A 21,646-nucleotide genomic window follows, 5' to 3' on the forward strand; every position below is an offset into this window, starting at 1 on the left:
TCCAGCTTCCCGGCGCACTGCAGTGATCTTATTTAAAGGGGCACAATGCAGCAAGGAGCCTACGAGCTCCCAAGGCTCCCTAAGCGCGGTGCAATTAGCACTATGGCAGCCGCAACCACGGAGAAGCACCCCTCATGAAGAAATGGATGCAGGGGTCAGGGGCCACAGCACCCTGCCCCTGGGGAGCAGAATCTTAAGACAAGGTCCTCAGGTGGAGGGCCCAGCTACAGGCCAGCACAAGGGAAAGGCAGCAAGTGGCAAGTCCTTCACAGTGACCAGGCAGGTCACAGGTCAGCACAGCAGTCCATGGCAGTTCCTGGTGAGTCCTTTCAGTCTTTGGTGTCCAGTTCGAAGATGATTCCAAGAGTCTCCAAATTGTGGGGAAAATTCCCCTGTACTTATAGTCAGTTCTTACAGTGTTTTACAATGGTAGGGAGAGGAGGTTCCAGCCAGTTACAACTGGTTTTGGGAGTGCCCCCTCTCTCCTTTCAGCACAGGCTCCAAACATCAGTGGGGGGTTAACGACCCTATTGTGTGAGGCCAGGGCACAGTCTTTACAAATGCAGGTGTGCCCAGCCTCTCCCTTCTCTCAGCCCAGATGACTATTCAGTATGCAGATGCACCTCTGTGACACCTCCACCCTCCCTGTGTACAGGCTGTCTGAAAAGTATGCACAAAGCCCCAACTGTCACTCTGCCCAGACGTGGATTGGAGTCAAGCTGCAAAACACCAGAGCCATAAGCACAGATAAATGCGCACTTTCTAGAAGTGGCATTTCTGTGGTAGTAATAAAAAATACACCCACACCAGTAAGCAGCATTTATTATCACCATCACAACCATACCAAACACGCCTACGCTACCTCTCATAAATCAGACAATACCCCTTACACATAAGGCAGGGCATTTCTAATGCAATCCTATGAGAAGGCAGCACTCACAGCAGTGAGACACCAAGTTAGGCTGTTTGTCACTACCAGGACAGGCCATGCAATATGGCACATGTCCTGCCTTCCTACATACATGGCACCCTGCCCATAGGGCTAGCTAGGGCGTACCTTAGGGGTGACTACATGTAGTAAAAGGGGAGTTCTGGGCCTAGCAAGTAAGTTTAGATGCCAGGTCCCTGTGGCAGAAAACTGCGCACACAGGCCCTGCGCTAGCAGGCCTCAGACAGGTTTGAAAGTCCACTTCAGTGGGTGGCGCAAGCAGTGCTGCAGGCCCACTAGTAGTATTTAATTTATAGGCCCCGGGTATAGAGATACCACTGTACAAGGGACTTATAGGTAAATTAAATATGCCAATTAGGTATAAGCCAATCATACCAACTTTAAATGGGAGAGCACCTGCACTTTAGCACTGGTCAGCAGTGATAAAGTGCTCAGAGTCCTAGAGCCAACAGCGAGAGGTCAGAAAAACCAGGAGGAAGGAGGCAAAAAGACTGGGGATGACCCTGCGTAAGGCAAAAAGTCCAACAGACGGGAAAGCCTACCTTGCATGTCATTAACGCAAGGCGGTTTCCCGCATCCAAAAAATTTCGCACCCGGAGGATTTTTGACATCCGCGGGGTCGGGCATCAAAGTATAAAAAATGTTTATGCACATTCGGCACAAACAGAGTATAAATATGCCGCCAATTGGCCCATATTTATACTTTATGACGCAAACCAGCGCCGGCGCTGGTTTGCGTCAAAAAATTTACCGCGGGCTAATGCCATTCCTACGCACCATGCGGGCACCTTATTGAAGGATTGACGTTAGCCTGCGCTACGGGCTGGTCAGAGTAAAAGAAAATTACTCTAACCAGGCAGCGCCGGCGTAGGGGAAATGGTGCAAGTCAGGTTTGAGTCAAAAATCATGTCTCAAACCGGACTCGCGCCTTTTTTTTATGCACAACCCCCAATGAAATTACTCCTGTCTTAGCAAAGACAGGAGTCATGCCCCCTTGCCCAATGACCATGCCCAGGGGACCACAGTGGCATGTAGGGGGGCATCCAAGGGTGTCCTCCTGGGGTGGGCGAGGGTAGCAGGGGACGTCCCTTGGGCGAGGGAAGGGCATCCCTGGACTGCTTTCATGGTCTGAGACCATGTAAGTGAACCCACAGGTCCCTTAACACCTGCCCTCACCCAGGCATAAAAAAAGGCACACATCAGGCTGGAGTATAAATAAGACGCACAGGCCTTAAAGTCATTTTTTGGACTGGAACTGCTACCATTAGGGGCTTTGTGGGAGATCAGAAATTGTTCCTGCAGCACCTTTATACATGTGGATTAATCAATGGGTAAATACATCCTAAGGGTCCCCCGGCAAGAAAAGGTGAGGGGGATCCTCGCAATACCGATACTTCTGAATCGTTAACCAGCTATGTGAATCAATGTGGCATCAGGAGGAGTTTCCAGGACATTTTTCGAGTAATAATAGCAATAATAATAATAATAATAGTCATAATAATAATAATAATAGTCATACTATTTTACAAAATTACATTTGGGGGCTTACTCTGCATCACCCCACTGATGCTAAAACAAGGGAGTATAATTGTAAGGGATGTGCAGGTTCTAATAAAACTAACCACAAAAAAGTAGAAACTAAAAGGGCCATTTATAGTTTCGAGGAGTGAGCTGCTCTGCATAAACTGGTCAAACGTCCGTTTTGCCAAACTGGATGTTCCCCTTGCCATTTAAGGCCTCATTCTGAGTGCTTAATCATAGTGTAGTATCTCAATGTTACATAGGAATGTTGCTCAATCAACATATGTTTAAAGGGGATTAATTGGTAGTGCTAGTGTGCCTTGTCCTTAGTAAGTAATCTTACAAAGAGACATCTATAGGTCGATTAACCTTTTGAATCGCATGGAGTATCCTATTCATGCAGTGACTACTGAATTGACAACTAACATTAATAACCAAGAAACATTTTATGAAAAACAGTTTAAAACCATCTGCTCATTAATAACCACACTCAGGAATGAGTTAAACAATTTTATTTCCCTTTTGATTACAATTCTAAATCATCTGTTAGTTCAATCCTCATTTAAACCAATCCATTTCTTAATTCATTAATAGAAGACATCATCTCTTGAAGGAAACACATGCGACAATGCAATTCCGTACACTAAGAATACCAGCAATAATAGTGAAGTTCAGCAAATAGTCTGTCAGCCATATGTCACTGTCAACGTCACCCTTGACAGCCTACCTAACCAAGATTAACATCAGCCTGTGGGTCCTCATGCGCAAAACAATTTGGAAAAAACATCAATTTGGAAAAATCTACATAAGTAAGAATTTCTATAATCAGCGCAGTTGGTACCTAGAAGAAAAGGCATAAAATTGTCGGTCACATTTTCAAAGCTGCCTATCCAGGATGGATCAGCAACAAGTCAGCCCGCGTCTTCAGGTCATCAGTTAGTGAACTACGGATCAGGCTCACAGACCATGAGCCCAATATCAGCACCTCGGACAGCATCTCCTGACGTCATCAACTATTCTCCTGCAACTCTGACTTCTTGCCCCTTCTCATGACTTTTTATTAGGGTCTCCCAGTCCATCCCCCTAATTGCTAATTGGTCAGTTAGTCGGCAGATATAACTTTAAGCTACAGTTTTTGTTTACCAAATCTACTAATTTTCATATTTATTCATTCACAAGATGTGGATTGGTTCTTCATGCGATGCCCCTATCATCCGGCCCATCAGGTATCGAAATTGTTGCATATTCCTCTTCAGTCAGGGCTTCTGTTGTTCAGGTCCTGGGAAAGTACATTTAGCCTGCTCTACACATAATTAGATCAAATTGTCTTCATCATCTTCTGTCCGGCGGTACATTGCAGGAAATTCTAGCTAATTAACTTGAACTTCGAACGGCTTCCGAGGCTATAGCGGCATCTAGTTCTTTGCAAAGCGTTCAGTATTTCAGGTTTTCAAGTATGCGAGGCCCAAGGAAACTAGGCCTTTGGTCCAGCTAACTTAGTACTACAAATTAATGCAAAACGTAGGTTATACATCTCATTATGACATATTATTACATTTTTCTCATATATTTTCATTATTCCATACAATTTCAGTTCTATTAATACATGGTGATCACTCCCCGAGAGCACATTTTCAAACATGCACTTTATTTCTCTATGATTAATTTCTCTACGCAATTTCTCATTAGTAATTCCACATAGATCATTAATAATTTTCTTAATTAGCATATCTGCTTCAACAGTAGTGTATGTAAGGTTGCACTCTGTTTAGATAATACTACAAATGGTTAGAAGTTTGGAGAGAGGGAGATTTGATTGAATGAAGAGAATTACAGTTGTAGTATGAACGAGAGAGGCAATGAATGTCGGAGCTCTCTGAGGTGACTTTTCTACATTTTATCTGAATAAAAGGGACTTTTATCACCAACAACTTATTTCGTGATTACAGCACATAGCACCCCGTTCCTTGGTTATTCTGCCTTTTAGAGATACAAGTGGTTCCTGTAGCTCTGGATGGCAGAGTCACTGGATAATGCAAGTGTGATCTTTGTCCACAGACTGACAATCAAAACCAGGGTTCTATACACCAGTTAGTACTGGCCACCAGTACATCAGAAGGTGTGCTCTATTTAAGGTAGATTTCCTGATGCAGACCCTTGTGAGTATCCACCGTACTGGTCAGGAAAAATCAACATTATCCATCATATGCAAGGAAAAATTGCCAGTGGAAATAGGCCGTTTTTGTTTTTCAGAAACATACACATTGTGGGTGCTGAAGCAGATATGCTCATTAGAAAATTATTAATGATGTTTATGTGCTTGAATAATGAAAAGTTTGTAGAGGAATTACTCGTAGAGAAAATAATGTGCACGTTTGAAAATGTGCCCTCGGGGCAAGACAGCCATATAGATGAGATTGTACTAATATAACTGAAATTGTATGAAATGATGAAAAATATACAAGAATAATTTAGTAATATGTCATATTAAAATGTATAACCTATGCTTTACTTTAATATATAGGGGTCATTACAACATTTGCGGTAAAAGCCGCTTACAGCTGTGCAGAAGACCGCCAACACACCGCAGTGGCAGTGGAATTCTGCCACGGTCATTATGACCCACTGCTAGGAACCCGCCAAAATTGAGACACCCACACAAGTCCGCCACACCAAAGGATAGTGATAAACTGGCGAAAACAAAACTGACACCGTCACACCAACAGGAATACACCCACACTATCACAACCCACGAATCCACGTGGCGGTCTTTCAACCGCAGTATTCCATTGGCGGTACACACACCTCCGCGCTCAAAATACACACACATTTACAAAACACAACCACATTGGACAATTCGAAATACACACACCTGATACACATACACACACCACTCCCCCACACCCAATACAATACAAAACACCCACCCACATCATCCACAATCCCCTACTACCAAAAATTCCAAAAGAAGGCCAGAGAGAGACATCACCATCTACAAACGAGCATCCACAGACACACAACACCATCACTCACACAACATCCACGCACCTCACACAACACACCACTAAATATCACCCCACACATCACAACACACACCACCCCACACATCACCCACACCACCCCATGGCACAGCAAAGACACCCCAGGTTCTTTGAGGAGGAGCTCAGGGTTATGATGGAGGAAATCATCTGGGTAGAGCCACAGCTATTCGGATCACAGGTGCAGCACACCTCCATAGCTAGGAAGATGGAGCTATGGCGAATAATAGTGGACAGGGTCAACGCAGAGGGACAACACCCAAGAAATAGAGATGACATCAGGAAGAGGTAGAACAACCTACGGGGGAAGGTGCGTTCAGTGGATCTCAAGATACCACCTTGCAGTTCAGAGGACTGGCGGCGGACCCCCACCTCCTCCCCCACAACTAACAACATGGGAGGAGCAAGTCTTGGCTATTCTGCATCCTGAGGGCCTCGCAGGAGTAGCTGGAGGAATGGACTATGGTAAGCCAAATCTTAACTATTACATCCCCCACCCTACCTGCATGCCATCACATACCCCCACCCTCGCCCTCACCCCATCACTCCAACTCCCCACAAATGTCCCAATATCACAAACCACCCATCCCAACACCAAGCCCTGCATGCAACACCAAAGCATGGACACCCATCACCAATGCATGTCCACTGCACATACCCATACACCCCCCTAAACCATTATCACACAAGGTCCTACACAGGAATGCAAGCACTGGGGTAGATGGTTACCCACCCATTGCACACCATGGCACACACAGATGCAATAATCATGCTTTTACACCCCTGCAGGACCCCTACCAAATGTTACTGGACAGGAGGGTCCAGACATGTCCACTCCATCAACAGAAGAGGCCCACAGTGATGACAGCAGCTCTGTACAACTGGATCTAGACGACCAGCCCGGCCCATCTGGGACCTCGGGACAGTTGGTTCCCCTCACACAGTCACAGGCCACTACAGAGCTTCCCCCCTCTGGAAACTCCAGCACAGCAACCACCCAGCAGGCCCATGCCTCTGTCCCCAGGACATGTCCATCAGCAGTGTTTCCACCACTACAGGGAACCCAGGCTAACCCACCACCCCAACAACAACAGGGACCTGGGGGCAGTGGGCACACGGTTCAGGGGACAGAGGCCCAAGGAAACAGGGGAACTGGGAGGGCTGCTGTGCGACAGGGGGAGGACAGGCCCAGGGAACCCACTCTCCACGAGGCCCTCTCCAACATCATGGGAGCCTACCACCTTTCCCAGGAGACAATGGCAACAGTACTGGACAAGTTTCGGAAGACCCAGAGGCTGCCGGAGGAACAGTATTTGGGCTTCAGGGAGGAACTCAGATCCATCAATTCCACCCTGGGCACCATTGTAGGGGTGCTGAAGGAAGTCCTCAACTCCAGCAGGGACACTGTGGCACAACAAGGGGCCCCTGACACTAGCCTGGATGATGAACTGCCCACCACCTCCGCCGGCGCTAGTGGACAGGTGGGACGGCCACAGGACCACCACACCAACACCCCACCCCCTGCAGATGGAAAACCACCCCGCAAACGGTCCCTGAGATCCAGGACAAAAACAGAGAACGATGCCAAAACCCCCGCCAAGAAATGAGACCACCCTGATTGTCATCCTGCTGTCCCACTTTGTCACCCTGTCCATACTTAAACTGCCCCAGCTCCACTTTCTATGCCCCTTTGGTCAATGCACCTTTGAGATTAATAGCTTGGACTCTGCCATGGACATTCCTCCACCATCACCCCTCACCATTAAACAACCCCCTCCAATATTGAGCACTTAAATAAACACCCTTAAAGCAGAAAACAATCTGGAGTCTGTGATTTCAAATTAGTGTATTAGCAATTACAGTGACAAAATGCTCTTTCAATTGTAATGTCAACATACCTATGTCACACAGCTCTAGTCCATGAGGAAACAAAGCAGATGTCACACAGTGGGACCCACATCTGTGAAACCATAAGAGAAAGTGACAACTCATGTACCATACACTGGGTGAAAAGTACAGACAGTAGAGAGGTAGTAGTGTTAAAGTACATGTAGTAGGCAGGTGTGTCTTCTTACCTGTGTCTCACTGGAAGTATTGCAGGATCACAGAGTTCCTGCTGTCGATGTCGTCTTCTTCTGCTTCCTTGTCTTCACTGTCCACAGGCTCCAGAGCTGCCACAATACCTCCATCTGGACCATCCTCCTGCAGAAAAGGCACCTGTCGTCGAAAAGCCAAGTTGTGAAGCATACAGAAGGCCACAATGATCTGGCACACCTTCTTTGGTGAGCAGAATAGGGAACCACCTGTCATATGTAGGCACCAGAACCTGGCCTTCAGGAGGCTGAAGGTCCGCTCTATAATCCTCCTAGTTCGCCCATGGGCCTCATTGTAGCGTTCCTCTGCCCTTGTCCTGGGATTCCTCACTGGGGTCAGTAGCCATGACAGGTAGGGGTAACCAGATTCACCTGCAAATGGCGAGGGACAACTGTTAGACACACACTAACTCTTAGGGATATCCCCAGACCCAGACAATTATTCCCACTGAATTGGTTCGAGGTGCTCACCTAGTAGCCACACACAGTGCCTCTGGAGTTGGCCCATCATATAAGGGATGCTGCTATTCTGCAGGATGTAAGCGTCATGCACTGAGCCAGGGAATATGGCATTAACATGGGAGATGTACTGGTCTGCCAAACACACCATCTGCACATTCATTGAATGGTAACTCTTCCGGTTTCTGTACACCTGTTCACTCCTGCAGGGGGGACCAAGGCCACATGTGTCCCACCAATGGCACCTATGATGTTGGGGATATGTCCCAGGGCATAGAAGTCACCTTTCACTGTAGGCAAATCCTCCACCTGAGGGAAAACGATGTAGCTCCGCATGTATTTCAGCAGGGCAGACAACACTCTGGACAACACGTTGGAAAGCATAGGCTGGGACATCCCTGATGCTATGGCCACTGTAGTTTGAAATGACCCACTTGCAAGGAAATGGAGTATTGACAGCACCTGCACTTGAGGGGGGATCCCTGTGGGATGGCGGATAGCTGACATCAGGTCTGGCTCCAACTGGGCACACAGTTCCAGGATTGTGGCACGATCAAGCCTGTAGGTGATGATTACATGTCTTTCATCCATTGTCGACAGGTTCACCAGCGGTCTGTGCACCGGAGGATGCCGCCATCTCCTCAGACGTCCCAGCGGACGGTGCCTATGGAGGATAACAGCGAGCACAGAGTCAACCAACTCAGAGGTACGTAAATACAGCTTGCTCAGAAAACTATTCATAACCTGAAATTTGCCAGTATGAGTGTTGAGCCAAGGCCTAGGTATGTGTGACGCAGTTAAAAATAAAGCCATGTGGGCACCTGATATGGCGGCTGCCTGACTTGTAAAGTGGGACAATGGGATATGAGGTAACTGCACTGGTGTTGTACACTGTCGCGGTAGGCGGTCAAAGACCGCAGCGCAATTCTGCATTGGTTAACATTGGACCCTATGGGTCCCAGGAGCCAATGAAGATGTACGCCGGCGGTGACGGTATGCACCGCCGCGGACGTGACCGGCATTTTCTATCTGTTCAATCACTCGATACCTGATCTTCGACAGGAGAGGACCTACACTGCAAGTGCTGCTGTGACCTCAGTCTGGAAGAGACAATGGCTCGTGTGTCTGGGGAAAGGGCCCCTGCCTTCACCACGGAGGAGTTGGAGAAACTCGTGGATGTGGTCCTCCCCCAGTACACGCCACTTTACAGTCCTCCAGACAAACAGGTAAGTACACTGGGGGCATGCTGTATGGGCAATGCCTGTGTGTAGTGGAGTGGATGAAAGATAGGGGAGGAGAATGAGGCATGCATGAAACGACGGTGAGTGCATGTGCCACATGGCAAGGGTAGGGATGTGGGCCAATGACTGTGACGGTGCAGTTGGTAATAACTTTTCTTTTCCCCTGTACAATTCCTGTAGGTCAGCACCCACCAGAAGAAGGATGTTTGTCGTGCCATCACCAAGGACGTCCGGACCCTGGGGGTCTACCACAGATGGAACACCCACTGCCGGAAAAGATGGGAGGACATTCGCCGCTGGAGCAAGAAGACTGCGGATGCCCAGCTGAGAATGGCCTCCCAACGTGGGAGGGGTGCCCGTCGCACCATGACCCCCCTGATGTTCAGGATCCTGGCGGTGGCGTATCCGGAGTTAGATTGGCGCTTGAGGGCATCACAGCAGCAACAAGGGGGTGAGTACACACTCATTCTGCTGATTCAGTGTGCAGTGGAGGTGTCTGGGAGGGGGAGGTGGGCTGTGTGTTTCCCTAGGCCAGGGCGAGTGTGCTAGTTAAGTCCCCTTTATCAGGCAGACCCTGTGGCACCCCACCCCACCTGTGTACAGTGCCAACTACACCTAGTCAGGCTCCTGTGACATACATGTGTGAAGATATCGTCCGTAGCCTAGTAGGCCATGTCCCAGGGATTGACTAGTGGACCCCAAGTGCGCGGCGTAGTGCAGGGGGCTTCTGTGTCTGTCATTTCCACCAACGATAGCGGTAATGCATGCACTCAACATGTCTTTCTTCTGTCTTCCTCCCCTTTTTGTGGTCTTCCTGTACTTTTGTGCATTAGCATCATCAGGCAGAGAAGCAGTGGCACCGGAGCAGGAGGGAGCTGCATCCCACATGGCCCTGGAGGGCGAGACTACGGACTCTGATTTCACCAGTTCGACGGAGGGCGAGGGTAGCTCCACGGCGGGAACAGGAGCTGGCACCAGTGGTACAGACTCGTCCTCTGATGGGAGCTCCCCTGCGGTGGTGGGCCTATCTGTGCCCCCTGCAACTAGAGGTACAGCCGCCACCACCCCCTCCAGCACCGCCCTCTCAGCAGCCCCTCAGCCTTTGCCCGTGCTCGCTCACCCAGGAGGGTGGGCATCACCTTCGCCCCAGGCACCTCAGGCCCTGCCCCAGTCACCACTTCTGCCCTCAGCGAGGAGGCCATTGACCTCCTCAGCTCCCTCACTGTTGGGCAGTCTACCATTTTGAATGCCATCCAGGGTGTAGAGAGGCAGGTGCAACAAACCACTGCATTCCTGGAGGGCATTCATTCTGATCAAGCAGCCCTTCAGGGAGCTTTTCAGACTCTGGCCTCAGCACTGATGGCAGCCATTGTCCCTGTCTCTAGCCTCCCCTCTCCAACTTCCTCCAACCAGACCCACACCCCTGTACCTTAGCCTATCCCAAGCACACCATCAGACCAGCATGCACACACCTCAACACACAAAGGAAGCTCAGGCAAACATAAGCACCACACATCCCACAGGCACTCATGCAAGCATCACACACATGCAGACATAACAACATCCACTGCCTCCACTGTGTCCCCCTCCTACTCGTCTCCCTCATCCCTCACAGTCTCATCACCACTCACACCTGCATGCACTACATCTTCAGCCACTACGTCTATCACCAGCACACCCACCACCACACCCTGCTCACATGCAGTCACCACCCCCACTACCATTCACACATCCCCTGTGTCCTCTCCCAGTGTGTCTGTGAGTCCACCTCCCAAGGCACACAAACGCAGCCACACACACACACCCAACAGCCATCCACCTCATGACAGCCTCCAGCCCATGCACCTTCACCCAAAGTCACCAAACGTACACCTCCTACGACCACTACCTCTTCCTCCACTCCCAAACTCCCTCCATCTACCCATCCCAGTGTTCCTAAGAAACATTTCCTGGCCAGCCTTGACCTCTTTCCCTCACCTCCCCCACCCCGTCAGTTTCCTAGGACCCGACTATCCAGGTCCCAACCTAGCACCTCAGCCACAACATCGGCGGGACCAGTGGTGCCAGTAGTCACCGGATTATGGAGTGCACCAGGCAGCAGGGCAGGCAGTGTGGCAAGGAGCCACAGCACGGACAGTCCCCCACCTGTGAAGCATCAAAAGTTGGCCAGTGCCCGGCGAGAGAGGGGGAAGACACCAGCCACCAAAGTCGCTCCCAGGGGTACAGGTGGGAGTGTGGAGTCAGCTGCGACACCTTTCAAGGTGGGGAAGGGGCACAAGAAAACTGGCAAGTCTGGGAACATCAGCACCGCTGCCTAGGAGCCGACCGCCAGCAGCCCCACTGCCCAAGACAGGACCGCCAGCAGCAGCCCCTTTGCCAAGGAGCCGACCGCCATCAGCCCCACTGGCCCAGACAGGACCACCAGCAGCAGCCCCGCTGCCAAGGAGCCGACCGCCATCTGGCCCAGACAGGACCACCAGCAGCAGCCATTCTACCAAGGAGCCGACCGCCATCAGCCCCACTGGCCCAGACAGGACCGCCAGCAGCAGCCCCACTGCCAAGGAGCCAGCCAGCAGCAGCCCCACTGCCCCAGACAGGACCACCAGCAGCTAAACTGCTGCCAAAGACACCGCCGCCACAAGCACCACTGCCAAGGACACCACCGCCACAAGCACCGCTGCCAAAGACACCACCGCTGCAAAGGACACCGCCGCCACAAGCACCGCTGCCAAGGACACTGCCGCCACAAGCACTGCTGCCAAAGACACTGCCACCACAAGCACCGCTGCCAAAGACACCGCCGCCACAAGAACCGCTGCCATGGATACCGCAGCCACAAGCACCGCTGCCAAAGACACCACCGCCACAAGCACCGCTGCCAAGGACACCGCCGCAACAAGCACTGCAGGCCCATGAGCGACAAAAGCTCTGACGCTACTGAGGCCGCCATGAGCAGAATGAAGCACTCTGGGCACAAGGCCCCCTCCAGAGCCAGTGGAGAGTTACATCCACTAGCTCAGTCCTTGGCAGGATGAAGCACTCTGGGCACAAGGGCCCCTCCAGAAACAGTGGAGAGTTACATCCACTACCTCAGTCCTTGGCAGGATAAAGCACTCTGGGCACAAGGCCCCCTCCAGAACCCGTGGAGAAAGACATCCACTACCTCAGTCCTTGGCAGGATGAAGCACTCTGGGCACAAGGCCCCCTCCAGAATCAGTGGGGAATGTTATCCACTTGAGAGACTGTGGCTTTGCACTCCCCAGGATGAAGCAATGGGCAACCCACCCACTGTAGAGACTTGAGAGACTGTGGCTTTCCACTCCCCAGGATTGAACAGTGTGCAACCCACCCACTGTAGAGACTTGAGAGACTGTGGCTTTGCACTCCCCAGGATTGAACAGTGGGCAACCCACGCACTGTGGAGGCTTGAGAGACTGTGGCTTTGCACTCCCCAGGATTGAACAGTGGGCAAACCACCCACTGTAGAGACTTGAGAGACTGTGGCTTTGCACTCCCCAGGATTGAACAGTGGGAATGGGGCCCCCTCGTGGATTTTGCGTCGTCCACTCAACCGGCTGAGGTGCCCCCCCTTTCCCTTCCCTCTGAGGTGCCTGTTTTATTTCTATCTGATACCCCTGCAGTGTTCTCTCTGTCTTGTTTGGGTATCTTGTGTGGGCCTCGCCCATGCTTTTGGGGCCCAGTGGTCCACGGACTTTAATGGTGGAATACCTTGGACTAATATTATTGGTGTATATATTTGTAAATAGTGTATGTATGTTTTTTTAATACTGAATTTGATTATATTACAAGCGTTCACCTCATTTCCTTTTGTCTTTGCATTCTTCTGGGGGGTTTGGGGGGTGTAACTGTAATGTATCATGCTGTATTAGTGTGTGTGTTGTTGTGGGTGAGGATGGGGGTGGGGGTGTTGCGTGCTGCGTGTGTGTTTCATTGTTTTTCCCTCCCCCCTCCCCTGTGTCATAGGTGCAGTACTCACCGTGGTCTTCGCCGCCGGTGTCCGTGCTCCTGGTAGAGGAGCAAGAAGATAAAGGCTTGAAAAATGTGGAGCTCTGGTTCCATGGCGTCCTGGTTCCTTCGTGGGGTGTGCAGAGGTGAGCTTTTTCCTTTCGAAGTCCTGTTTCCGCCGTGTTTTTGTTCGCGGTGTACCCGCCCCGGAAAAGGTGGTGGATTGGTAGGTTGTAATTCTGTGGGCGGTACATTGTCCTCCGCCTGTCTGTTGGTGGTGACCGCCGCGCTGTTTGTTTGTACTGCCGTGGCGGTTGGAGTGTTAAAGTGGCTATCTATGTTGGCGGTGTGTTAAAGTGGCTATCTATGTAGGCAGTTTCCGCCACTGTCGTAATTCAATTTTTTTTACCGCCAGCCTGTTGGCGGTCTTACCGCCGCTTTAACACCGACTGCGAGGGTTGTAATGACCACCATACTGTTATCTTAGCTGAAATCATGGCCTAGTCTTCCTAGGCCCTGCACATAGAGAGCAGAAATAATAACCACATTTGCAAGAAGCTGACACGACCCTGAACTGCCCGATGTTAAAGTTGCTTAGCTAGAATTTTCTGCAATGTACCGGCAGACAGGAGATGATGAAGACAATTTGATACCATTATGTGTAGAGTAGGCTAAATGTACTTTCCCAGCACTTGAACAATGGAGGCACTGACGGAAGAGGAACATGCAACAATTTCAATACCTGAAGAGCCAGATGCTGAGGACATTGTATAGCAGACCAATCTGCATCTTGTGAAAGGACTAATATTAAAATTGGTAGATTTGGTAAACAAATACTATAGGTTAAAGTCATATCTGCTGACTGACTGACCAATTAGGAATTAGGGGGGTGGACTAGGAGACCTTAATAAAAAGTCATGACAAGGGTCTAAAACTAGAGATGCTAGGGGTGAATTGATGACGTCAGGAGACGCTGCCCAAGGTTCTGTTGTTGGGCTCATACTCTGAGAGCCTGATGTGTGGCTGACTAATTGATGACCTGAAGACGAAGACTGACTTTGTTACTGATCCATTCTGTGGATAGGTAGCTATGACCCTCCTCTGATGACTAAATATGCCATCACACCTTCCTTTACCATAATTTTAAAATTCTGTCTCTGATGTACTTTGTCTTCTTCTTCAGTTATCTCTATAGATTCTTCTCCTGGGTTGTTCTTCCCTCCTCTGATCATTTTTAGACCTTTTTAATTAAATGTTTTGCCATAATTTACCTGTACCCCATAATCCTAGTATAGAAACAATCACAATTAATATTTTTTGTACAATTTTCCATAATACCCCATTCCAAATTTGACTAAACCAATTACCCACTGAAGCAAATCCATTTCCAACTTTTTCCCAAACCCCTGGTTCCTTCAGATTTTTCAAATCCTTGCTCAAATTAGTTAAGTTAGTAAGTAAGTCTCTTATCTCCTTATCACTATTGGGTATATATTAACAACAATGCCTAGCACTAATCATCCTACAGACTCCGCCATCTTTCGCTAAAATTATGTCTAATGCAAGCCTATTTTGAAGCATCATAGCTCTATCCGCAGCTAATTCAGTATCTAACAGGAGTATTGCCCCTGTACAATTTGTCAGCATGTTATCCACAATAGTAGTCAACTTTCGTATCTTGATTGCATTCAAAATAACTCCTACAGAAAGAATTACTGCACCAAAAATATCTCCCACAATTACAGAAGAGGTTTCCTTCCTCTGTCGTTCATAATGTAATTCAGTCATTTTCGAAAACATCTTTAAATCGTCTATCTGATAAATGTTAGGGAAAACTATCCCCAAACAGCATGTCCCATACCATCCTCTAGGAAGACGTTAAAACGCATTGAGTCCACAAATATGGTAGATCCCAGGAATTGCAGGGTCCTGACCATTCAGCATAGAAGTCCATTTACTCTGAAAGAAGAACACATGCATACATTCACTCGTTCCCACATAGTGTGTGATTTTGGCCTATACATACAAAGCTTCCCTGCATATAATGCATCTAGAGCTAACTTCCCTTGTGTTTTAGTAGCAGTGTAAGCATAATCATTCTTATAAGTTCTCTTCTCTAATCCTTTCTATAACTTCTCCTTCAATGCCTTCCTTCTGTTGTCAGTATACCCTAAAAAAGCTCTTTTCTAATGGGGTAAGTAAGCTAGTTAGGTTATTATTATGAGCATAAGCGGTGACAAATGTTAATGTTGGTTCAAAGAATCCGCTAACTAATACTATATCATGCTCCTTAGCTACCTTACTTAAATATCTAATAATAAGAACAAAAGAAAACACTACATCATAGTTAGAATAAAAATAATGTAAATACTCCTGGTTATAGAATCTTGTTAATAGCAGACTACAGCTTATGCCATATGTTAGTGGGAGGCTATGGTATGTAATCACTTCTTCCACAGAGGAAGGAATTTGCGTACACACAAGACAATTCCTTGCATCTATTTTCTTAACGTATTCACTTAACAAACGATAGAACACATTAGCAGAAAGCTCTCCTTGAGCATTGGTATAGTCATGCAAGTATTTCTCATCTAACTTAAACCTTTCTAAAGCTGTTAGTGTAGTAGTCTCAGGAATGGAGGCAATAATAGTCTCCTTCATTTCATGAACAGACATTCCCATTATCATTATTATAACTATTATTCCCTACATAATTTCCACTCCAAAACTCAAATACCTACAATATCTAATATTTTTAAGCAGTTATTTAACTCAGCCATGATGTGTAAAGAATTAGACATTAGAAGTAACTCTCAGATAAGTGCAACAGAGAAAAATTTAAAAAATGAAGAAAAATATTTCTTCCTCACGGTTCAGTTTCACACGTCGGAACCCTTTCTCCTTTGCCCAAAATCGGTTAGCAGCTTGTCACATCCGGGTTTTCAATTGTCATATCAGGTTATCAATGTCTTTTCTGGTTTTATTTTTAACAGTATCTTTTCAGATTTATCTAGATCAGCTCAATAACTCAGTCTATTGATCACCTTCAGGTTGCATGAAAGTACTGATTCTGAATTTTTCTATCAAAACAAAAAGGCATAAACTCGTTTTGCCATTCACTTGTTGCTGCAAATGCCCACTCAGGACCTGCGTATCTTCGACTTGCTACTATCTTTCTTTTCAACCTTTGTTCACCACCTTATTCTCCTTCACTCAGTTCTTCCTTTCTCGTAGTATCCACTTCTTCCTCTATCGTTTCATTTATGACCAATTCCTTCTTTTTCCCAATTTGCAATTCAGGCCAATTATCTCCTTTTCTCATTCCTTCTGTCAAAATTCTCCTCAAAATTGGACTCTTTTCATTTTCTTTCTCTATGGTGTTTTCTCTTGATGGACCTGCAATGAGTTCAGGAGGAGTCTCACCACTTTGACTTTGATCCCTCTCAACTCTTTCACCCTCTTGATCTGGCACTTGCTCTGCTTGCTTTTCAGCACCGTCTGCTTCTGGGAGAACCACTGCTGTGCTCAGTTCTCCTGCTGTATCCATTGAGTGAGACTCTTGCTCACCATCCTGTAATTCTTTACTCTTGTCTCTGACAGGGGAGATTGTCCCATTTTCCACAAGCTCCGGATCAACTTCAGGTTCAGCCTGCTCTTGTTCCGGTTCATTTATAGCTACTTGGTTTGCTGCTGTTGGTGCTCTCAACAACACTTCTTCATGTTCTTGCAGACTTACCACCCTCTTTATATGGTTTGTATGTATCCAATTCGGCAGTCCTGCTCACTTTACAGCTGTCTTAGTTGTGAGCACCACCTGTTAGGGACCCTTCCAACGCAGTTCTAAACAGGTCTTTCAAACGTGCTTTTTGATGACGACCCAATCTCCAGCTCTTAGATTGTGACCTAGGGTAACAGCCTGCACCTGCTGAGAGAAAGAGCAAACCACATCAGGCAGACCTTTGCAGTAGTCCAACACCATATCATCTGTAATATTGACAAGTGCATTGGCTGGGACTGCTGGCAACCTCATTGCTCTGCCCATGAGGATCTCATGGGGCGACAGTCCTGTCTTTCTGTCAGGTATATTTTGCGTTGACATCAGTACCAAAGGTAAGGCATCTGGCCATTTAAGATTAGTTTCAGCACACATCTTGGCAATTCTTGATTTCAATGTACCATTCGTTTGTTCCACTAGTCCTGATGCTTCAGGGCGATAGCTGAAATGCAACTTCTGCTCAATGTTTAATGCTGCACATAAGAGTTTGATCACTTCGTTATTGAAGTGAGTTCCCATATCTGATTCTAAAGAGATCAGAAATCCGAATCATGGTATTAACTCTCTAAGCAACAGCTTTTCTACTGTGTCATTCCTTCATGTGGGGTATGCTTCAATCCAATGACTAAAGACACACACAATCACCAACAAGTACTTCAAACCACCACACACAGGCATCTCAATGAAATCTAACTGCATTCTGCTGAATGGTCCTCCTGCTCTTCCTATGTGGCTCAAATTCACCATTGTCCCTTTTCCCACATTTAGTTGCTGACAAATTACACATCTATGACACACTGCCTCTGCTGTTGCCTGAATCTTGGATTGAACCAATCAGCTTTGAACAACCTGACAATGGCATCTCTACCAATATGTGCCTGGCCATGGTAGTACTTGCCCATCTGAGATAACAAACTATTTGACAACACCATCTGGTCCTCCTCGGAAACCCAAATCTCATCAGATTTTTTAACACATTTCAGCTTGACCCAAAGTCGTTTCTCCTCTTTGTCTGCATTTTCTTGTAATGTTTTCAATTCTTCCAGAGTATCAATCACTTTTAGCGCAAAACGTGTGCAATTATTCTCTTCCTCAGGCATCAATTCCCACTTGCCTTTAAACGATATACAGTTCAATGGGTGAAACCTTGCGACTTGATATGCATATCTATTTCCCAATGAAATGTAATCTTGTGTCTTTTGATGTGCACTGCATTTTACCACTGCAATTTCTTCAGGTAACTGTATTGCATACAACAACTCTTTTATTCGGTCGCCATTTCTCACTGGTGTTCCAGTAGAGGTCATAAACCCTCTCTGCGACCACAACTGGCCAAAATCATGAACGATTCCAAATTCATATTGACTTTCAGTATTGATTGTGACTCTTAATCTTGCAGAAACATAGCATGCTCTAGTAAGAGCTACTAAATCTGCTACTTGTGCAGAATATACACCTGGAAGCCATGAAGCTTCTAATGTGCCTGTAATTGAGCATACTGCATATCCTGCTCTCAATGCCCATGTTCCCGCTCTTGAGACTCGAACCATCAACAAAGACAATATGGTAATTTTCTTCCAAACGTGTGTCTCTAAGATCAGGCCTTGGCTTTGTACACAACTCAGTTACCTCAAGACAATCATGCTCAATGTCTTTTTCAATTTCAACAGTATCACTTTGGAAGCAATGTTGCTGGATTCAGCACTGTAAATCTTTTCAATGTCACATTTGGAGCACCCAATATGCTCATCTCATACCTTGTCAATCTTGCACCCATCAGGTATTGCGTTTTCGTCCTTGTCAGTAAGATTTCAACAGAGTGTGGTACCATTACCGTCAAAGGGTATCCCATGACTACCCCCTCACATTGGGAAAGACTTTATCCAACTGTGGCTACTGCACGCAGACAATCTGGTAAAGCTGCTGCGACTGGGTGCAAGGTAGCTGAAAAATAAGCTACTGGGCGATAAGCACCTCCATGGACCTGTGTCAAAACAGACAAAGAACAAGCATCACGTTCATGACAAAACAAAGTGAAAGGGTTGGTGTAATCAGGCATTCCCAACGCTGGAGCTCTGCACAAACTCTCTCTCAATTCAGTGCATGCTTTCAACTGATCTTCATATAGGGTAATGGGATCTGTAACTTCTTTATGTGTCAACTGCTGCAAGGGTTTAGCAATCTCAGTAAAATTCCAAATCCACTGTCTGCAGTACCCCACCATTCCAAGAAGCATCCAGACATCTCTCTGTGATGTTGGGGGACTTCTGTGCAGAATCATGGTAATTTTCTCCCTGGAGATTCTCCTTAATCCCTTCTCAATCTGGTGTCCCAGGTATTTTACTGATTTGTGGCAATACTGCAACATCACAGGTGAAACCTTATGTCCAAATTCTCCCAAATGATTTAACAGAGCAATAAAGTCATACTTACACTTGTCCCTTGTTCTGGATGCAATAAATAAATCATCAATGTACTGCACTAAAGTCGATTGGTATGGCAATTCCAATGACTCCAGGTTCTTTTTCAAGATCTGAATAAACAGTGATAGTGACTTCGTATACCCTTGTGGAAGCCTGCACCAGCTGTAGACTCTGTCTATGAATTTGAAACTAAAAAGAAACTGACTATCCTCATGAAGAGGCACAGAAAAGGAAGCTTGTGACAAATCAACCACTGTGAACCACTCTAAATCGCAAGGAATCTGAAACAGTATCACTGCTGGATTTTGCACCACTGGACAACATTTCACCACCAAATCATTCACTTTTCGCAAGTCCTGCACAACGTGTACTTTCCCACATGGCTTTTTCAAGCCCATTATTGGTGAATTGCATGGGCTGCTTAACACTTCCTTTAAAACTCCTTGTTTTAGAAAGTCTCCAATTATTTGCGCCACCTTCATCAAAACTTCTTGGGGCATGTTATACGGTGGAAGCTGCAGAAATACTGCATTGGGCTTTAAAGTGATCTTAATTGGCTCCACTCCCTAAATAAGACCTACTTCTTTACCTGTCACCTCCCAGACTTCTACTTTCACCGTTCCCTGTAAGTCTCCATGTAATTCTTTCACAGTAAACATTGGGACAAATTCAATGAATGGGTATTCTTCACTAACATTATTAGTCATCATTTCAGCCACCTATTCTTCTTCGTCATCACTGTTTGTTTGAACTTCTATTCCAGTGTCTGAACAATTACACAGTAAAACTCTTCCCAGTAGGGATACTGGACTCGAATCACATACTACATGTCTATGTAGTCCCTGGTAGTTGCCAATTTCAACCTGGTTCTGTGATTGGGTTTGTCAACTGTCTATTCTCCACTCCTACAACTTGAACTGTCCTGCCTGAAAGAGGTAAATTCAGGACCTCTATACTTCTCACTGTAGAGCGCGTAGCTCCTGTATCCACTAAGAATGAAACATTGTTACCCATCACCTTTCCCTTCACAAAAGGTCCTCTCTGATCTACTTCTAAGGATGATGCAAGCATACACACTCCTTCATCCGAACTATCACTCATCCATTCTTCGTTTATTTCATCCTCACTGTAAAATGGAAATTGGCTCACTGTGTTATTACTTCTGTCTTGTCTCTGACCTGTGACCTGCTGAGTAAGCATTACCTGTTGCTGCTCCATCAGGGCTTGAGGTATCTGCATTTGCTGTCTAGTTACCATGGGAACCTGATGCTGTATTGGTTGTAACTGTGTTAATTGTGCACGTGGCACCTGCATTTGCTGTACCGGTAGAAAATTCTGTCCTCGATTCTGAACATTAGGAATAAATCCTTTCATTCTTGGGACTTTGAAAAGTACTGACATCATAACCTTGCTGAACAACACCATCCTGTGCCATCAACGGACACTCCCGCTCCCAGTGTCCCACGTTTCCGCACAAATGACCCAGTAACATCTTTTTCATCCCCTGCATGTCATTCTGAACCACTACAGTCCCTAAATCCGGACTATGCATCATGTCAACTCCACGTCCTCTACCTCTCATTTGAGGCTAAAACATAACAGCTCTCTGCTGTGGCAGCATAGGCGGTACTATAGCACCCTGCACTCCTGTTTGAGCTGCCTTTATTTGTATCACCATCACTTTCGCCTTTAACTTTTTCTGTTTCATTTCAATCTCTTCACTATAGTATTTTGCATACTGCAACACATCATCAATCGGCTTTGCCTGCCAGCAAATCAAATAACTCTTTAACATCTGACCTACTTCTGGTCTCAATCCTTCGACAAACCTGAACACAAAATGAAACATGTCCTTTGGCTCATTTGCTTCCTTACCACTATACTCTTTGAATGCTTATAACAATCTTTCATAGTAGGTATGTATTGACTCATTAGACTCCTAAACCGTTCTATCAATACTCTGCCAATCAATATTTTTGGGACAAATTCTTGTCTTCAGGAACTCGATCATCTTATAATAATTTTTCATTACCTCAGGTGAAGGTGCACCCGTTACTTTATCCCTTTCTGGTTCACTTGTTGGCCAATCCACTGCTCTCTTACATTCAACCCACAAGTCGGCTGGCACCACTATCTCCAATAACGTGTTTAAGTCCTCCCACAAACATTTAAAACATTTTA

The sequence above is a fragment of the Pleurodeles waltl genome, chromosome 2_2 (genome assembly GCF_031143425.1).
Source record: "Pleurodeles waltl isolate 20211129_DDA chromosome 2_2, aPleWal1.hap1.20221129, whole genome shotgun sequence".
NCBI classification, from domain to species: Eukaryota; Metazoa; Chordata; class Amphibia; order Caudata; family Salamandridae; genus Pleurodeles; species Pleurodeles waltl.